The sequence below is a fragment of the Budorcas taxicolor genome, chromosome 11, assembly GCF_023091745.1.
Source record: "Budorcas taxicolor isolate Tak-1 chromosome 11, Takin1.1, whole genome shotgun sequence".
In the NCBI taxonomy this organism is placed as follows: Eukaryota; Metazoa; Chordata; class Mammalia; order Artiodactyla; family Bovidae; genus Budorcas; species Budorcas taxicolor.
The window spans coordinates 66676849-66691433 of NC_068920.1; the positions used below are offsets into that span (position 1 = coordinate 66676849).

General features: G+C 44.3%; 1 protein-coding gene and 1 non-coding gene across 3 annotated transcripts in view; one reads left to right on the forward strand and one right to left on the reverse strand.

Moving 5' to 3' along the window:
- Positions 1-7678: 7678 nt before the first annotated feature.
- The window catches only part of IL1R1 (interleukin 1 receptor type 1), an 88580-nt gene continuing 81673 nt past the window's right edge, over positions 7679-14585 (forward strand). For both annotated transcript variants that reach the window (XM_052648721.1, XM_052648723.1), the window contains exon 1: positions 7679-7904. The gene's annotated coding sequence lies outside the window, so the exon portion shown is untranslated. The remainder of the gene's footprint in view (positions 7905-14585) is intronic.
- Positions 9172-9256, reverse strand: LOC128057101 (small nucleolar RNA SNORD86). Its single transcript, XR_008200282.1, has one exon. It is a non-coding gene; the product is annotated as a small nucleolar RNA SNORD86 (small nucleolar RNA).

A 14585-nucleotide genomic window follows, 5' to 3' on the forward strand; every position in this document is an offset into this window, starting at 1 on the left:
CAGAAGCATTAGGGGTGCGAAAGTGTTCCATTTGTGGTCACTGAGTCTGTGACACCATAGTCTACAGATTTTTAAAGTGTCTGCAAGGAAATATGCAGACTTTCAGTAAAATATCAATAGCACACCGGAAAAACATAGATATGAAATCAAGCCTGTATTATCACAATCCTTTCCCTTCCAAATAACCACTGTGAGTGCCATGGAGATGCTACTTGGACTTTTATTTTTTAATTTTCTCTCTTTTTATTGAAGTATAGTTAATTTACAACGTTGGGTTAGTTTCAAATGTATAGCAAAGTGATTCAGTTAATATGTGTATGTATGTATGTGTGTGTGTATACATATATACATGTGTATATATATATACTCTTTTTCAGATTATTTTCCCTTATAGATTATTACAAGATATTGAGTCAAGTTCCATGTGATTATACAGTAAGTCCTTGTTTATCTATTTTTTAAATGGATTTTTACTGAAGTATAATTTATTTATAATGTTGTGTTAATTTCAAGTGTACAACAAAGTAATGCATTTATACATATATACATATATCTTCCTTTTCAGAGTCTTTTCCCTTATAGGTTATCACAAGATCTATTTTATATATGAGTGTGTATATGTTAATCCCCAATTCCTAATTTATCCCTCCCCCCTTACCCCCTCATCCAGACTTTTAAAACACAGTGTGTGGATAAAATCTTCTTTATTCTTAAATGTAAAATGAAAACCATAGAGACCATCAAGATTGTGGAAAAGGGGCAACATGTCATGCAGTATGTGGCACTAAAAATGATAGTTATGAAAGTCAAGTAATAACATAAAAAAACCACTTGTGATATAATATTAAAAGAGATTACAAAGATATATGTGCCTAGAAAAAAAAGGGGTAGATGGAAATATTCCAAAATGCTAACTAACAGTGATGAGAATTTGGTAGCAAGATCGGGAAGAATGTTTGAGTCTTCTCTTTTTTCCTTCTTATCTTCTGTATCATGGTTATATATTTTTTATAACAAAATGTTTTTAAAATGTGTACTAATTGGAATGACTGAACCTTCCTACATACTTATGACACTAGTTAACTTGTGTCAGAGAACAACCAGAGACAGTGTCTTCTCATAAAATTTAATTATACGATTAGCTGGGCACATTTGCTGGGCTGTGACTCATATTTGGAACTTGACACATGGTAAATATTTTACCTTACCTTGTTAAAAGCAGTGGCTTCCTCATTCACTGGAAGAACTGAAAACTGTGTCCAAAAAACCACAGAAATTATAACCAGGCACTGGGAGAGAGTAACCAGGAAAGGTTTTAGGGTCTCCAGGTCTGAATTCTAGTTTGAGATTTGTCCCTGCTGGCCCTGGTTTCCTATTTCAACATGTGAATGATAAGAAAATGCCCGGCTCAGCACACTGATTTGCCACAAGAGCAAAACAAAACCACAGAGAACAACCCACAAGTGGATGTAAAATCAGACGGCCAAGTAGAGGTGCCAGAGTGGCTCCTGTGAGATGCTCCTGACCACGCAGGTGGCCTCTGCTTGAGCACTTCCGGGATGGGGCAGCACACCCTCTGTGGATTGACTGGTTTCGCTGCGGAGAGTTCTGTTGTTGCAAAGTAGATGGTATGTTGCATCGGGTCTTAGATAGGCCTCCAGAAAGTTCTGTTCCATTGTCTTAGTTCCATCTCTGGGTTGGGGTCTGGGGTACAAAGAGTGACCACCCTTCCTTGTATTAGAAGTTAAGCGTCCACCAGGGCAGCTGAGCTTGTTTCTCCCATCACACGAAGGGTTCAAAGAGGTTCTAAGGGTTCAGTCAACCATGGGTTAACTGAACTTAAAAAAAAAATAAAGGGTCCACTGAACTAAGGGTTCAGTCAACCAGGACCCCGACACTTGTCTGGTTTTGTCCTGTAATTACGAAATTAGGTTTGGGAAGTAAGAACAGGACTTCAGATTTGTCTCGATTACATTTTATATTGTTAGATCTGGCCTCTAGTTCCATCTTCAAGCGGTCTTTGGGGTCCTGATTCACTCACCCCTGATTCACTCTTAAAATTCAGATTTTAAGCCTGCATCTCCCATCGTGTGGCGAGAGTGCCTTTATGTTGTAAGAACTTGCTCTGCAGCTCCTAGTTCCCTTCCCAACCTCTGGTGTGGGTTTGTGTCTCCCTCTCTCTAATTTTGTTTTCATATGTACTTATTTGGCTGCATTGGGCCTTCGCTGTGTCATGCGAGATCTTTGTTGTAGAGCACAGACTCTCTAGGTGTGGTACTCGGGCTCAGGAGTTGTGGCACGTGGGCTATAAAGCACGTGGGCTTCCGTAGTTACGACTTGCGGGTTTAGTTGCTGGCAGTCTGTGGGTTCTTAGTTCCCTGACCAGGAATCAAACCCATGTCCCCTACATTGCAAGGCAGGTTCTTAACCACTGAACCACTGGGGAGGTCCCTGCAGCCCTCTCTTGTCTGCATTCAGGACCCCCAGGAACGCTATCAGCATCCACTTCCACACTGGTTCTTTTGGCCAATGCTCACTTGGTAATTTTTTTTCTTTTTTGATTTCAGATTTCAGCTTTGCCTTTTAATCTTGAATTTGCTTTTTGTGTGTGTGGAGGAAATGTATTCCTTCCAACCACCTCTGCCTCCTCTGTTCTTGACTTATCACAGCTGGAGGGTGACCGCACCCAGCCTGGCAGCCACTTTCATGGGAAGAACAAAATGCAGTGCCTGAGGTTTTCCGTTGGTGACCCCTCTTCAAATTAACCCATATGTCATGGAGAGTGGGTGTTGGGGAAATAATTCAGCTCTGCTAACTGCATTCTTCATCTTGCTTAAAAGAAAGAGGTTTGAAATGCTTTCATGAAGTCCTGCTTCATTAAATTTGCAGTATTCTGCCTAATGGAGCTTCCCTGGTAGCTTAGACATAAAGAATCTGTTTGCAATGCAGGAGACTCAGGTTGGATCCCTGGTTGGGGACGATCCCCTGGTCCAGGAAATTGCAACCCCCTCCACTGTTCTTGCCTGGAGAAACATATGGACCGAGAAGCCTGGCGGGCTACAGTTCATGGGGTCTCAAAGAGTTGTACAAGATTGAACGACTAACACACACATTCACACTTTGCCTAATCGCATCATCATAGCCCCATCAAACAGGAGATTTGGTGAGCTTCCCCAGACATGGCTCATTTTTCATCTAGTGATCATGGCTCCATTAAGTGCTGAAGACAGTCACTGTAATAATCCATCTGGCATTTTTCCTGTTCACTAATCTTTGCTTGCACAATCCCTGAGACCCAGTGATGGCTGTGGGATCTGTCTCGAGGTAGGAAGTACTAAGGGGTGGCCTTTTCCTAAGAGGCTTGGTAGGAAGCTGGAAGACAGAGTGTGACTTAGCGGTCTGGGACAGTCATGGAGATGACCTGACTTTTTGTGTGTCATTGCCTGGAATGGGAGTGAAGTCAGCCTGCAGGGTTCTGACCAGATCCTCCCAGGGCCTGACCACAAAGGTCATGGGCAGCCATTGGCCTTGGTATGTTAATGCTCTAGCTGAAAGGGACAAAGTTTAAACTAACAAAATGTGGCCCTGGAAGGCACTTCAGAGGATGTTTGGACCAGTGCTGCTCAAACTTTACTGTGCACCCACAAGTCACGTGGGAATCTTATTAAAATGCTAATTCTGAGTCAGTTGTTCTGAGGTGGGGCCTGCGAATCTGCATTTCTAGCATATTTCCTGACAATGCCTCCCCTGGCCGGTGGCAACACTTTGTGTAGCATGGATTTAGATTATGCTGTATTTTTTTCCAGAGGTAGAAACTGAAGTCCAGGGAAGTGAAATTGACTCCTCAAAGCCACCTTCATGAAATTAAAAGTGTCAGTCGCTCAGTTGTGTCTGACTCTTTACATCCCCATGGACTGTAGCTCGCCAGACTCCTCTATCTGTGGAATTCGCCAGGCAAGAATCCTGGAGTGGGTTGCATTTTCTTCTCCAGGGGATCTTCCCTATCCAGGGATTGAACCTAGGTCTCCTGCACTGTGGGGAGATTCTTTACCATCTGAGTCATCTTAAGTCCCCCATGAAGTTAAAGCAGGCCCTTTTACTCAGGTCTCCTGGGGCCCAGGGAGGTATCTGTTTAATTACCAAATTAACTACAAAATTGCTGAACCTAGTAAAACAGGGTTCCCACCCTTTCTTAAGGGCCTGTAGTACGTGGCAGGAGAGGTGAGGTCAGATTCCAGGTATGGACATGCTTGCACGGGCACACACATGTCTGCACGCATGCACACGCACATTCCCATGCTTTTTTGCATTCTCCGTTCTCATCAATTTTGATGTGTAGGGAACATGTGGACGACACATGGATTAAGGAAACACAGGAAGCACGTGGATTATAGCCACATTCAAGGTATTCTTAAATGCAGATTCATTCTGAATGTGTAAACTTTTCCATAAAAGAATTCTGGGGAAAGATATGAGTTATTTCTGACCTATTAAGTAGAAATACAGGCATTCCAGAGTTCTACAAAGGCCATGTTGCTGATAAAATTGTGTCCTAGTGATGTCTTCTGAGAGTTTTCATGGTAAAATTTCCAGGTTTTGCTCAGTGAGTTCTGAGCTTCCCTGGAGTTTGGGAATTTTCCATAAACTTCTGGTATTGGATTGTTATTGCCCGGTATGACTATTTTTTCCCTCTGAACTCTGTGGGGTGGGGGGGACTAAGCAACTTACAAAACCCAGTCGGGAGTTTGTATGTGTGTGTGTATGTGTGTGTGCGTGTGTGTATGCATGTGTGTGTATGTGTGTGTGCATATGTGTGTGTGTCTCCTGGCTGAGAAGTGGGCAGGAAGAAGGGAGATGTTGTCTGGAGTGGAAAAGAGAATCAGAAACATCCTGGAAGCAAAAATCTTTCCTCTCCACTAAGTGTTGAATAAAGATGAACTGATTAGAGAAAAATTGGGAAAACAAACTCCTGTTTTGGGAGGCAAATATCAATACCTACAGTGTGTTAGGCCTGTTAGGGTCTCATCCACGGCCTCCCCATCAGCTGGGTAGTAAGTTTCTTAGGGACGAAAGCTGGGTCTTCCTGATTTTGTTGTTGTTGTTTTACCAAAGAGCATAGGGAGGGTCTTGCCCCTAGTGGGAGCCAGAAACATTTCCTCAATGAAATGTCATTCACCTCCAGCATTTATAGGACCTGGCCAGCAGCTTAGAAGGTACTAGAGCATTTCTGAAGATCTAATGGCTCAGATCAGTGGGGCTGCCTCTGGAGCTGGGGGTGGATTAGGTCCCAGAAACCTCAGCTACTCCACGTTGGAGGAAGGGTGGGGACGTCTCCCTGCCCCTTATCACCCTAGACCTTTGAGGGTTGTTGCTGTTCAGTCGCTCAGTTGTTTCTGACTCTTTGCCACCCCATAGACTGCAGCACACCAGGCTTGCCTTTCCTCCACCGTCTCTCAGAGTTTGCTCAGATTCATGTTCATCGAGTCAATGAGGCCATCCAACCATCTCGTCCTCTGCTGTCCGCTTCTCCTCCTGCCCTCAATCTTTCCCAGAGTCAGCTCTTCTCATCAGGGCACCTCAGCTCTTTCAGTGAGGTTATGTCTTAGCAGTCCGTTGATGCACCAGATGTCCAGGGCCTGAATACACACATTAAGATAGGTTAAAAATGTCAGTGAAACTTCTACAGGAGTGGTTCCCAACTTTTTTGGCACCAGGGTAGGGACTGGTTTTGTGGAAGACAATTTTTCCACCAACTGTGGGTTGTAGGGGATGGTTTAGGAAGATTCGAGCATGTTACATTTCTTGTGCACTCTATTTCTATGATTCTTACATCAGCTCCACCTCAGATCATCAGGCATCAGATCCCAGAGGTTAGGGACCCCTGGACTACAATAATGTTGCCGTAACCTCAAGACTATTCTGTTTATTTCCTAATGTTGAAAGCCCAGTCCACAGCAGTTTTCAGGTGGACCATTTGGTCTCTCAATTAAAGCTCATTAGACTACCAATTAATCACAGCTACTTGTAATTACCCAGCCTGGGAAAGCATTCTGGGAAGCCCTTCTGAAACAGCTACCGAGAAGGGTGAGGAAATTGCACCCTCCCTAAGTACATACTCCTTGTTCCCAAATAAACAGCACAGGTGCCTGGAAAGAAAGAGTGAGGCCAGATTGGACTCCACCAGGCTCCACCCTACCTGGCTGAGGGATCTCAGGGAAAGCATTTGCCTTTTCTGTGCCTCAATTGCCTGATCTGTAAAATGGGCTGAAAGAATCAAAAGTTCCTAGAAACGTGCCTGATGAATAGTAAGTGCCCACTCTTGCCATCTCTGTTATTTTTAGGGAGTGAAAACATGGGTTCAGAGCATGGGGCATCACCCCAAGATGTGGAAGGGGGTACTCCTCTATGAACCTTGGTGAAGACTGGAAATGTGGGGAGAGGGGGTCAAGGAGGAGGGGGAGTGTTGTGTCTGAAAGGGCATCACATTCAAGAGGAGAAGGGGAGTTGGATCAGGAGGGTAGCTGCAGAACCCATGCCATTTGAGTGTTGCCTTTTTTTAAGAGTTTTTTTTTTTTTTTTAATGTGGACGATTTTTACAGTCTTTATTGAATTTGTTACAATATTGCTTCTGTTGTTTACATGTTGGTTTTTTGGCATCAAGGCATGTGGGGTCTTATTTCCCTAACCAGGGATCAAACCCACACTCCTGCATTGGGAGGCAAAGTATTTAACCATTGGACCACCAGGGAAGCCCCTGAGCACTGTCTTCTGGAGTCAGTGGTGGCCCATCCGAGTGGGCACAGAGAATTCTTTTGAAGGACAGTGGGGACAAGGTGGAGAGGTGTGCAGAGCCTGCTGGGGGTGGGCCTGGGTACCAGGATATAAGCTTTGGCCAGTTTGGTCCTTGTGTTTCAGCCTGTGAGTAGGGCTCTGATAGGTGGGACCTGGGTTGTGTTGAGAACATGAATCCAGGTGTGGGGTGCAGGGGGGCCCCTGAGAGACAGTCAGAAGAGGGGTTCGACAGCCCCCTCTTTCGTGGATGAAATCAGGCTGCTGAGAGTGGGAGCCAGAGGCTTGGGCTGGGACCCCATCTTCCCGAATCCCCCTGAGTCCAGGAATGACCAGTGGGTCTCCTCCCCTCCGGGACGCTGCAAGAGATCCCTGCAGGGTCCCCAGAGCATGTGGCAGGGGCAGTGTGTGCATTAGGAAGAGACCCTGCATCTGAAACATACAAAAGCTTGAAGGAAGGGTCCTTCGGTATCGCTGGGAGCTCACATCTGCAGATGTCATTAGGAGAAGGATCTGGAGGTGGGAGAAGAGGGAGGAGGTGGGGGACACCAGGCCTGGCTTTGACTGGTCCCTGGCTCTGATGACGGGAACTGTGACAGACTGGGTGTCCACGGGCCAGCCCGGCCCGGGTCTATGGCTCTGTCATTTGAGAAGAGAGACAGCCTGTGAACTGTTAGCAGTGAGTGTTCAGTGGAGAGTGTGGTATTTCGAAAGGGCTTGGCACGTTTTCTGAATGTTTCTGGCTGTCTGCCCAGCTCTGAATTTCCTGTTCATAGCTCCCTCCATGTGTCACAGCTGAGGATTAAAGCCCTAACAGGCATGCTTGGAGCCCACTTTCTCCTTTGGCCCGGCCTCTGCACAGCTGGGTCTTCTGACAAGCTGTGAGGCCTCGCCCTCCTGTGTGCTGAGCAGCCCTGGAGCTCTCTAGAAAAAGAAAACCGCCATCAGCAACCCCATTCAGGGCTGATTTTTGAGATGCACTTTTGGTTTTAATAACCACCGTCAGTTCAGCGGGCTTCACAGGTGGGAAAAGAAACGCCGCGGGCTGAGCCTGAGTTACTGCCTCTGGTGGGGCCAGCCGTTCCCGCAGCCTCCAGTCACGAGGAAAGGAGTGGGTAAGATGATGGGTTTGCACTTTAGCTTTTGTTTCTGCATTTCCCCCCTTCCTTTTTCCTTTGTTTACTTATACACTGAAGTATTTAGGAAGGAGGAGTGGAGTCTGATAAAACAGACAATATTGTGCTGTCTTTTAAAACAAGATTTGAAGGATTTCTTAGTGTTATGTGGCTCTGTAGGCATATTTAAAACCCTGAGTGTGCCTGTGAGCCCTGCTAATGGATCACCTGTGATTGTTGCTGTTGTTATAGTCGCTCAGATGTGTCCGACTCTTTGGAACCCCACAGACTGTAGCCCGCCAGGCTCCTCTGTCCATGGGTTTCCCAGGCAAGAATACTGGAGTGGGTTCCTATTTCCTCCTCCAGGCGATCTTGCTGACCTGGGGATCAAGCCTGCATCTCCTGCACTAGCAGGCAAGTTCTTTACCGCTGAGCCACCTGGGAAGCCCCATCTATGATTACATATGTTTTATTCTATGGAAGATTAACTAAGAAATATGTGGGAGGTATATGACTATATACTTCCTGTTAGCCAGCAAAGGCTTCTCTGGTGGCTCAGATGGTAAAGAGTCTGCTTATAATGCAGGAGACCTGGGTTCCATCCCTGGGCTGGGAAGATCTCCTGGAGAAGGAAATGGCAACCCACTCCAGTATTTTTGCCTGGGGAATTCCATGGACAGAGGAGCCTGGTGGGCTACAGTCCATGGGGTTGCAAAGAGTCGGACATAACTAAGTGACTAACACACAGAGCCATATACATCATGAGGTTTAAGTGAAGGATATTGTAATGTCCTTTTTTTTTTTTAAGTGTCATTTAAATTTGTTACAATATTGATTCTGTTTAATGCTTTGGTTTGTCACCTGGAAAGCATGCAGGATCCTAGCTCCCTGACCAGGGATCGAACACACACTTCCTGCATGGGAAGGTGAAATCTTAACCACTCAACCTCAAGAGAAGTCCCTGTAAAGTCCTTTTAAAATGCTGTAGCTCATGGCAGAATTAAGACTTACTTTATGACTTTCCTTTATGCTTCTACGATTCTAGAGTGGGATCATCTCAGCCCGTGTTTGGCTGAAGGCATTGCATTACTATAAACTGACATCACTGATTGCATTTAAGATTATAATATATTGTATTATGAAGACTTGTGCATGCTTCCTTCCATAAAAACTTACAATGGAATCTCAAAAACTTGAGTGTGGCTTTTGTTGCTGTTTATTGGTTTTTATTTTTACTGGGCTCTTGAAACTGGATCTGTTTGCGGGGAATCACTCAGATACCAGGACTGGCCATCTCCCCCAGAGCAGAGGCCTGTGTAGGTCAAGGAGTCCTGGTCAGACATCCCTGTATTGAGCATGCTTTTTCAGAGGCGTTGCGAATATTACACCTGAAGTTGTGAGGAGACTGTAGGCTCTCAGGGGCTGGTCCATATTGTCTTACTGAGTGAGTGAGTGAAAGCTGCTCAGTCATGTCCGATTGTTTGCAATCCCATGGACTGTGGATCCATGGAATTCTCTAGGCCAGAATACTGGAGTGGGTAGCCTTTCCCTTCTCCAGATCTTCCCAACCCAGGGATTGAGTCCAGGTTTCCTGCATTACAGGTGGATTCTTTACCAGGTTGAGCCACAAGGGAAGCCCAAGAATACTGGAGTGGGTAGCCTATCCTTTCTCCAGGGGATCTTCCCATCCCAGGAATTGAACTGGGGTCTCCTGCATTGCAGACAGATAATTTGTCAACTGAGCTATGAGGGAAGCCCTCTTGGACACCCTTGACCTCCATATACTCTATAACAGTGTTGTTGGGTCAGTCAGAATTCGAGAAGTTTAAGGAAAGAAGAAAACAAAACGAGGTTAACCATTCAATTCAGTTTGAATCTTGCGCTTGCTCTTACACCAAATGTGACTTTGCACGGTGGCCGTGAGCACATGAAGGGCTAGATGGTGGAAAGGACCGTTCACGAGGTACAGCGAGAGACTGGGTGGTCTCCTGAATCGCCGTGTCCACCGACGGCCTCCTGGGAGCCGCCCTGTGTGTGCTGGGGGCCGGGGAAGTCTGTGTTCCACTGGAGATGGGCGGGTCGCTGGGGAAAGGGGAGAAGTGCTGTCTGGAAGGACTGGGGGCATTTCTTGACATTTCTGAATTTGATCTTCCTGATCGGAGTGATGAATTTTCTTTATTTGAATATGTATTTTTTTAGAGTTTCTGCAATATTTGTTCTAATTTACTTTATATTATTATACTTTTAATACTTTTCACAGTTTTCTTAAACCTAGAAGTTAACTTAGATATTAGTACATTTTATTTTTTTTATTAAAAATTTTTTTGTTAGTGTATAGCTGATTGACAATGTTGTGTTAATTTCAGGTATACAGTAAAGTGAATCAATTATATATAAAGCCACTCTTTTTCAGATTCTTTTTCCCCACATAGGTCATTACAGAGTATTGAGTAGAGTTCTCAGTGCTATACAGTAGGTCCTTGGTGGTTATTTTATTATATTAGTAGTATGTATTTGTTAATCCCAGATTCCCAATTCATCCTTCCCATCTTTTCCCTTTGGTAACCATAAGTTTGTTTTCTATGTAAGTGAGTCTGTTTTGTTCTATAAGTAAGTTCACTTGTATAATTTTTATATTCCACATCAGCGATATCAAATGGTATTTGTCTTTCTCTGACTTCACTTAGTATGATCTCTAGATCCATCCACATTGCTAAAAATGGCATTATTTCATTCTTTTTATGGCTAAGTAGAATTCTAAGTAGAATCTTCTTTATCTGCTCATCTGTTGACAAGCTGTGAGGAATTTTAAAAGAAGCCTATGGACTGTCTCTGCTCAACAGTTTTTATTTTTTATTATTCTTTATTATTCAGCTTTTATTCTTTAACACACAAACCTTTGGGGGCACTGTTAAGTTGCTGAGGAATGAAACTCTCAGGTAAGGTCATGGAGTGGCTAAGATCCACTTCTTAAGTATTGTCGTTAAAAACATATGCAGACAACACATGCTCATGGTCAAAAAGACAATTGAAAAAGAATATATAGAGATGAATTAAAAAGGCGAAACATAAAAGCCTAACATTGTGAGATAAACACTGTTAGTGTTTGGGTGGGTGTGGTTTTCTCAAAACACATTTACATTTTGGAAAAAGCACGCTTGGGCTCTCCATTCTGTTTTATCATCTGCTTTTGCCTTTCAGCAGTATGTTGTGAGGGTCTTGTCCTGCTAAGGACCTTCTTCCTACAAAAGCTTTTTAATCATATGACATAGATGAGTTATTAAACCATGTTGGTGTATTTGATTTTTTTCTTTTCTATTATTAACATCCCCCATACTGACATGCTTGTGGGAGAAGGCAATGGCATCCCATTCCAGTACTCTTGCCTGGAAAATCCCCTGGACGGAGGAGCCTGGAAGGCTGCAGTCCATGGGGTCGCTCAGGGTCGGACACAACGGAGCGACTTCACTTTTACTTTTCACTTTCATTCATTGGAGAAGGAAATGACAACCCACTCCAGTGTTCTTGCCTGGAGAATCCCAGGGACTGGGAAGCCTGGTGGGCTGCCATCTATGGGGTCGCACAGAGTCTGACTTATTGAATGGTTCTAGGAGGCATGAACTGGATTTTTTGGACTCTGCTCAACCACTCTTAAGGACACGACTGAAGTGACTTAGCAGCAGGGGATCCTATGCATCTGTCTTCCTTAGTCTTTCCTTGGAATAATTGCCAGAGGTCAAGGGCATCAGCATATTTAAAGTTCTCGATTCTGTTACTCAATTAATCTAGGAAAGTGCTAGTCATGTGCACTCCCTCCAGCACTGTATGAACACCTTTTTCACCTTTTTCTCACACTTTCACCAGCATTGGGTTTTTTACCTTTTTTTTTTTTTTTTTTCTTTTAAGTGTTCTAATCTGATAACTGGAAAGGAGTCTTCTGTTGTCTTAATTTGCTTTAAGGACACTTTTTTTTTGTGAAACCTCTGGCTTCCTATTCTGCCCCTTTGGGTTCAGCTTCTTGTCTTCTTTTGGTTAGTCATCATCAAACCAATCCTCTCTCAGAGTAACTTTTGCCAACCTAATTTCTGTGGTCTTTGACCTCATTTGATGTCTCTCAGCAGGCTCACTGAGTGTGTGGGGAGTTGAATGCTTTTGCTGACTTTACCATTTGAGCAACCCAGAGCAAACTCAATCTTTTTATCTCCTTTTTCTCTATTAAATTTAGAGATAAGGACTGGCTGTCCACCCCACCACGTGATTGAACTGGGGACATAAAGGGAAAGGCTAGAGGAATGTTCTTTAAAAAGAAAAAAAGTAAAAATACCAAATGGTACTATTACTGTTGTTATTAATATGAAGTTCATATATAGCCTCACCTTATAAAGTGTCTAGTTTTCAGAGAGCTGCGTGCTGAAATTTTGATGATGTTGTTGAAATAGTTCTAAACTTGAAAAGAAAACATGGATGTATTTCAACATATTTCTTTGTTCTTGGATTCAGCGGCACAGGGACATGGTTTGAAGATGGATCTGTCTTATTGCTTGCTTCTCTGAGTGTGGGGTCACATGCTAGCCTTCTTGTATCCGACGGTCACCATCCACTTGCTCTGCTCTGATCCCCAGTCAGAACTTTTCAAAGGCAGAGCCTTGTTTTATGCGTTCCTCTCTTTCCAGGACCTGGTTTGGGGTCTGACACCCTTTGAGGTGGGGCATAAACATTTTTTGAATGAGTCAGCAGAAGCGAGCTAGGAACATTTTAACCCAACTCCCCAGGGAAATGAATATCCCAAGAGGAATTATGGAGCCTTTTCAAAAACGGAGCTTTTTTTTCCTGGGGTGCACTGACTGTTTTCTTTGTTTAGTTAAGTGTGGGTTGGTTTCTGTTTCTACTGAGTACAACTTTAAAGCTCTGAATGGGTGTGAAGCGGATGAATTCCAACCAGGGGTAGATCCAGGAAAATGGAGATGGTGCCTTTAGTGAGTGCAAGTCCCATGGACTTGCCACAAGTATGGAAGGCTTTACAGGGGGTACAGGGTTTCACTGACCTCAGTGGTCGGCTGTTCAAATCAGGGTCAAGTACATGTTCAGCAGCAGTTTGAAGCTCATAGTGGATAAGTAATAATGATGGCAAATGTCCAGTAGAGCACCTCCTTAGTGTGGGACCCCCGGTTCTGAGTGCCTTCTGTATGAGGGAGTCTTTATTATCATCTTACTTTGCAGATTAAGAAATGGAAGCACAGAGATGTGATTTGCCTGAAGTCACATCAGCAGTTAGCGCACGCCTGGGGTTCATGACACAGCCTCACTCTAGAGTTCACGGGCTGCTGGACTCGAGGGATGATGAATGAAAACGCGTGGTTCACGTGCTTTTGAACAGATAGCACACAATTTAAAAGGCTTTAAAAAGGTTATTCAACCAAGTCTTTCCCTCTTTCTCATCAATAGGTGACTGTTACTAGTCTCTTCCACCTCTTTCTTGCTGTATCTGTCAGAGTTCTCTCTTTGGAGAGCCAGTAGGGGATTGATATGTACGTAGATGTATTAATATATAGGTATTGATATAGCTGTTCCAGTCTCCTGTTATATACGTGTCTGTCTATATCTATCTAGGAAGAGGTTTTTTTTTTTTTAACTTTTTATTTTGCATTTGAATATAGGTGATTAATGGGCTTCTCCAGTGGCTCAGTGGTAAGGAATCCTCCTGACAATGCAGGAGATGTGGGTTCCTTCTCTGGGTTGGGAAGATCCCCTGGAGAAGGAAATGGCAACCCACTCCAGTATCTTCGCCTAGGAAAACCCATGGAGCTTGGTGGCATACAGTCCGTGGAGTCGCAAAAGAGTCGGACACGACTTGACTTAACAACTAATAGCTGGCTAACTATTTTGTGATAGTTTCACGTGAACAGCCAAGGGACTCAGCCGTACATATATATGTATCCATTCTCCCCCAAACTTCCCTCTCATCCAGGCTGCCACGTAATACTGAGCAAAGTTCCCTGTGCTACACAGTAAGTCCATGTTGGTTATCCATTTTAAACAGAGCAGTGTGTACACATCCATCTCATGCTCCCTAACTATCCCTTTCCCCCAGCCAGGAAGATTCTAATAATAAGGTATGGATTGGCTCATGCTATTATGGAGGCTTGAGGAGACCCAGGAAAGCAGATGGTATAGTTAGAAGGCCAGAGAGCAATGGTGTAGACTCCTGTCCAGTCCAAAGGCTTGAGAATCAGAATTGCCAAGTGCAGAAGATGGACGTCCTTGATCAAGTTTTCAGGCGAAGTTAAATCAGTCTTCCTGTGCCTTTTTGCTCTGTTTAGGTCCCCAAGGGATTGGAGGAAGCCCACCCACTCTGGAAAGGGGGCTATTTGCTGTACTCCGTTCACCAATTCAGGTGGTAATCTCTTTCAGAAACACCCTCACAGACACACCAGCTATCTGGAGGTTTCAGTTGACACAGAAAGCTAACCATCACACACTAAGGACATACACTCTTCTGTGCGTTGGCGCACGCTAAGTTGCTTCAGTCATGTCTGACTCTTTTCGATGCTATGGACTATAGCCCACCAGGCTCATTTGTCTATGAGCTTCTCCAGGAAAGAATACCAGAATGGGTTGCCATGCCCTCCTCCAGGGGATCATCCTGACCCAGGTCTCTTGCATTGGCAGGCAGATTCCTTT